We start from the raw sequence: 6,245 nt of genomic DNA on the forward strand, positions 1-6,245 counted from the left end.
CCACGGTGCTCACTAATCTCCCTTTCATTTGTAATTATTTTATCGCCTTGATTCTGTGCATTGGCACGGGGCCCACGGCTGATGCTGCTCCCTGCCGGGGTCCACCGGGAGGTGCCCGCGCCCCGCCGTCTGCGTGGAGATGAAAAGGGTGGAAAGAAGGCGAGCCCAGTGCCCTGGCTTCAAACGGGCCCTGTCTCCCGTGGGCAGCCCAGGGAGGGCCTGGTTGATTGAAGTAGCCGGAATTATGAAGCCCATAGCCTTTGAGGCTAGCCGCCCCATCCCGGCCAAGAATAATTGAACAAATAGTTTATCTGGTGCACCAACAGCTGTAGAGCCGGGCGATTTGAGAGGATTAGGGGAGAGTAGTGAACGGATACTCCCACAGCGCCTCCAAATCCTCACCCCGAGTCCGACCAGCCAAGAACACATGGCGAAGCCCTGACATCACCTTCCAGGGTCCCTTTCTCTCCCTTTCCAAGCAACTCTTCCCAGCGCTTTCAAGAATTTTAAGTGGACAAGCTAACTAACTACCTTTGGGGGTCCCCGCCGCTGGATGGCATTCAGTGGTTCCTTGTAATTACCCCAAACTCATTTCATTCCAGACAGCTCGGATTCACTTGGGGGTGGGGAGAATTCTGGTCGGTCTGGGAGGCAGAGGCTGTGCTGCCGGCAGCTGTTGTGATGTCTAAGCAGGGCCAGGCCAAGTTCAGGGTAGGATGAAAGGGACATTATTTAGGAGGGTGACGGGTGATGGCAGAGGAAGAGGAAGCAGGAATCCTCCTTCTTGAGGGAGAAAAAGTAACAAACAACTCCAGACGAGCCAAAGGCTTATTTATTCTTTTTTTCCCCCCTTAAAGCATACTTAATACAACCTGGTCAGATTAATGGGAAACGAATACTTCTTGTTTAGAATTATACAGAATTATGCTGGGGTGTGGCTCAGCAATACAGTATTCTCCTAGGTGCCATCTCCAGTGCCATGACACAAACACTTCAAGTACCCCCCCTAAAGAAATACTTACTCGCAGATATAAAGCCAACAGGAGTCTCCGGATCTTGTGAAAATGCTAATGTTAGGAGCAAAACGGGACAACTTGAAGCACAGACAGAACTTCTTTCCCTTAGCCCTTTTCATAGACTTCAAATTTATACTCAATGGCCTTTTCCTCCTGGGCCTCAGAAAGGACACCTGGGGATTGCAGGAGAAGTTCGTATCTCCCCAAATAAATTTCTCAGAGAACTGAGTTGCCTTCTGTTTCCTGCATAATCCTTGTCACAGTCTAAGGCAGCCTGGCCGATTCATCCCTCCTCTGTACACAGAAGTGCCTCTGACTGTCCAAACCATGTCTACTTTATTTATTTTATTTTAATTCTGGTTGTTTAATAAGTTCTAAGGCACCGTCTGGACTTTTGGCAAGGAAACAAGCTCCTTGTGGTGGTTCCTTGAGTACTGAAAACTATGCTAATTCTCCCTCTTAAAGGTTCATTCTTCTCAGGAATGGAGTCTTTCCCAAGTCTTTCCCACCCATAATCACCAGGTCCTGTGCACCTTCCACTGAAGAGGTTGTGGCCATTCTTAGGAAGTATCTGAGCTCCTGAGGAGAGATCAGGACAAGTCTCTGTTCTTGCTCATGCTCATGTTCTTGGGATGGACTATGAGAGCGGTGATCACTTCCTCTCCAGTCCGGAGGCCAGGCTTCCTGCTGTGGCCCTTTGCTGAGTCCTGATCTCTCTGAGTGTTCTAAACGAAATGTACATCTGGATATAGAAAGCTAACGTCCATATGTGAGAGAAACGTTTGTCTTTTGGGTTGTCGTTACCTTGCTCAGAAGAATTGTTTTCAGCTCCATCCATTTACCTGCACATGTCATAATTTTATTTTCCTTAATGACTGAATAATGTTTCATTGTCTAAAATATTGTATTTTCATTTAAAGGTTGATGGGCATCTTGACCTTTTTGATTTCCTAGCTATTGTGAATAGAGCAGCAATGAGCATGGATGAGCAGGTAGTGGGGTATAGGGTTCTTTGGGTATGAGCTCAAGATAGGCCTACAGAGGTGTATCCAAAGTGATTCAAAACCCCAACAAGCTGATGATCAATCAAGATTAATCACAGAACGTTCCTGCTGAGAACTGTAAATATCTGTTTTTTTGTTTGTTTGTTTGTTTTTTGTTTTTTTCACGAGGGTTCTGGGACTTGAACTCAGGTCCTCATGTTAGCACAGGAACTATTCTGTGTCTTTTGTTGGAGAACTGATTATTGAAAAGTACTCATTAATTCCTGTGTTTCTGTTGCTTTCTTAATGTCTGGTAATTTTCCAATGCTCACTTGCTTATTTACTGTCCCGAAGTTGGTGCTTTCCCAGGGCCTCGTGGCTATGTTTATCTTTTTCTTTAGCTTTTGGCTTCTGTAGTGCTGCCATAGTGGCGGTGGATTTCTTTGGTCTGCACTTATTGTAGAAAGCTTCTCTCTCTCTTTCAGTGAAGGATAGCCTTGTGGACATAGTATTGTGTGTGTGTGTGTGCAGTTTTTGTCTTTCAGATCTGGAAATACATTGTTCAATGCATTTCTGGCTTTTTTTGTTGTTGTTGAAGTTTTGCTGTTATTAAAAAGGGGTTATTATAGTAAGACTTGGCACTTCTCTCCTGTAGCTTTCACTATGCCTCCTTGGTAGGGCTATTTCTGTAATCTACAATATAATGTGGAAAGGTTATTTTTTGTTTGTCATCTAAACATACCCATGTGTGGATGGCTATCTTTGTTCCTACGCTGTAATATTTTCTGCTGCAATTTTATTGAATATGTTTGCTGTGTCGTTAGCTTGAGCGTCTTCAACACCCATTATTTGAAGACTTGGTCTTTTATTGAGTCCCTCTAGGTCTCCTGTGCTGTGTTTGCACATCATTGTTATTCTATTGCGTCTTTACCTGGAGCTCTAATCCAGCTGCTTTGATTCCAAGCCCTTATATTCTGTCTTCTACTCCACACACTCTACTTGTCAGATTTTGCATCAAGCCTCTTGCTTTTAATTTCACTTATTGAGCTTTTCCTTTCTAAAATGTCAGTTTACTTTTCTATTTCTTTCTTGAACTCATCTTTTATATCCTGTGTTGTCTTCCACATTTTATTTAGTTGTCTGTTTTGAATTAATATAGGATTTCATTTATATCTTTTTTGATCTCATTGAGCACTCCTATAGCCATTATTTTAAATTCTTTATTTGGAAATCCATCCAATTTACCTCATTTCTGAAGAATAGTAATTTAAAGAGGAATCATATTGCCTTGACATTTTGTGTTTCTGAATTGAGGCTTGTATCTCTGGCATTAGGTCACTGATTGAATTTTTTTTAAAGCACCCATATTCTTTCAGTGGCAGTATTTGCATTCAGATCTTAGTAAGGCGAAGGCCTCATTTTCCACCAGTGGTTTGGGGGTACAGCTCAGTAGCTAATCTCTCTGCCTATATTGTTATTCTAGTTTGAGAGTAAAACACTAAGTGCAGAAGCAACCACAACTGATAATTAAATATGCTGTGAAAATGTAGTAATAAACAATAAAACAGTTACTCCTTCAAATCCAATAATCAGGAGAAATAAAAAAGCGAGAATAGTATGTGGGCACTAAAATATTAGTTAATAAGTATAGACGTGGAAAAGAAATAAGCCTAGTAAATAAGCCTAGTCATTGGTGTTGTAGCAACAGAGAAGAAAAAATAGGAGAAAACAAAAGGAAAAAAAGATTTAGCCAAGACAAGGTGGCTCCAGCTAAAATGAAAACGAAAAGAGGAAGATATAAAGAACCTCCATCAGACACTCTAAAGCAACCCCAGGCCGGAGGTGGAGGTAGGCGCTGACATGTGCAAAGAAAGGCTGCAGAGAAAAAGAGAAAGAGAACAGCACAGGACTACGTCAGCACCCTAAACTGGAGTCAGACCTGAAGAAGGGCAGTTGAAGGAAGGGTGGAGGGCAGTGTAGCTCAGTGGTGGGGGGTGCTTGCCTCGAATGCACAGGGACCCATCGAAGCTCAGCGAAAAAGCAAACCCCAGAAGAAAGAGAGCCAGGTATGGAGCACACTGGCTGTGGTCTCGTACATGGCTTCACACCAGCATATCAAAGTGCTTAGTAGACAATCGTGGCCATCACGCAAAACTAAAAGCAGCAATTTCTTTTGCTTCGAGACATCTTTATTTATTTTTGAGGCAGGGTCTCATACGGAGCGTAGGCTGACTTTGAGCTTTCGACCCCACACTAGTGTGCCACTAAGCCCAGCTGTAGTTTTCTTTGTTTCATTTATATCTTTTAGGTGCTGGAGATCATAGAAACAGAGCAGAGGCTTCTGCACATGCCCTGTCACCGAGTGACACTTTCTTTACTCTGTAGTTTGACTTTATTCTTCTATGTCAATGGAATGACCACATGTTTGTCTGTAGCTTTTTTTCAGTGTTGGGAATTAGGCATGCTGGGCAAGATTTCTACCTCTGTAGTATACCCCAGTCCATACAACAGTGATTTTTTTTTAAAGTTATAATTTGGGGTCTGAAGTGAATTACCTCGTTTCATCTCCAATTCTTCTCAAAGGAGCAGAGGGCCAGGCATTCCTAGAAGGCATGGTAAAGGCTACCTGGCTGTCTTTGCTGATCATGTGGAACTTGTTCTGTCACTGACCACAAGAAGGAGCCCAGTTCTAGAAGGAAGGTGTACTTTCTCTCAGCACATCAAGGACTGTAACTATACGGACCACTTGGAGCATATAGATTATGTGGTAAACTTTCCTTGTGCATTTAGAAAGCCTGAGTCTAAGCATATGGCATTCCAAGATTCTGGATGTCCAGATAATAGGGCTGGAACGGAAAGCCAAAGTGGAACATTTTGATGAAAGCTTCCTAATGTGTCATTTTATGTCACCTGAAAAGGTCTTGAAACTTCGTGAAGAGCAGAATGTTCCATTTCAACAGCTGTTGCAGTCAGCAGTAAAATAATCAGAATCAGATGTTTCTATGTAAGTTATGGATGGGGAGGAATTTGAAAGAAAAAAAAAAGACCTAGTAAGACATTAGCAAAAAAGGAATTTAAACGATGTCAATTTTCACACATTAAATTCTCTCTGTGTGTTCCCGTTTGTGTGATGGTCTAGGATAACTTTGGGTTTATCTTCAGGAACACCACCCACCTCCTTTGGAGACAGGTTCTCTCACTGGCCTGGAGCTCACCAAGTATGCCAGTAAGCACCAGGGATCCCTCCTGTCTCTGCCTCCCTGGCGCTGGGATCACAAGCTACACCACTATGCTCAATATTTTTAGGTAAATTCTGAGAATTGCACTCAGGTCCTCATGCTTTGTTTTTTTTTTTTCCATTCCAATATAATTTTAATGTTATATTAAATTTTTAATTAAGATTTATGACATACATATTGTTTTGATGAACTGTTTCCTGCTAATATTTATAGTAATAAAATAATAACAATTAGGACTCTGAATGTTTAAAGTCTGATATCATAAGAACTATCCAAAATAAATTTTTTAAATCTTTTTTTTTGTTTTCTTTTTTCTTTTTAAAAATTTTTATTAATTACACTTTATTCACTTTGTATCCCCCCTGTAGCTCCCTCCCTCCTCCCCTCCCAATCCCTCCCTTTCTCCCCCTTCTCCATGGATGCCCCTCCGCAAGTCCACTGATAGGGGAGGTCTTCTTTTCCTTCCTTCTGATCCTCATGTTTTCAAGGTAAGCACTTTAAAGATTTAGCTATCACCCCCGTCCCTATGTTAAATTCTTGGTAATTTGGTTGCATTATAGTGTGATTTGGTTATGATGGTCATTTGAAAGCTAGTTAAGCAGGTTTTTCAAATGTTCACAAGTCATTTTCAAATATAACAAGCTGTCTCATTTTTAAATAACGCCAATGATAACACTGGAGAGGTCTTATTAAAAAGTTGGAAGTTGTCACATTTATAGTGGTTAAAAACTAGCTTTCCAAAATGATTTTTTTTTTGCTTGAAATCTTGTTTTTATCAAAGTGGTAGTCTCATTTAAGAAGAGCCACAAAATCCTATAAATATCCATGTTCAAGTGAAATAATTGCTAATTTAGCTTGCAACTTATGATAACACTCTGTCTGTCCCCCAAGACAGCCACTGTACTGTGTGTGACAAAGTGATTCATGGGGTCTGTGACATTTAATTAATTAATTAATTAATCAATCAATTTATTTATTTTAAATGGGCTCCATGTGCAGCTCAAGCT

General features: G+C 41.3%; 1 pseudogene; it reads right to left on the reverse strand.

Moving 5' to 3' along the window:
• Positions 1–1,121: 1,121 nt before the first annotated feature.
• Positions 1,122–2,425, reverse strand: LOC110554389 (dihydrofolate reductase-like; annotated as a pseudogene).
• Between the last annotated feature and the right edge of the window lie 3,820 nt (positions 2,426–6,245).

This window comes from Meriones unguiculatus, chromosome 1, assembly GCF_030254825.1.
Source record: "Meriones unguiculatus strain TT.TT164.6M chromosome 1, Bangor_MerUng_6.1, whole genome shotgun sequence".
Classification (NCBI taxonomy): domain Eukaryota; kingdom Metazoa; phylum Chordata; class Mammalia; order Rodentia; family Muridae; genus Meriones; species Meriones unguiculatus.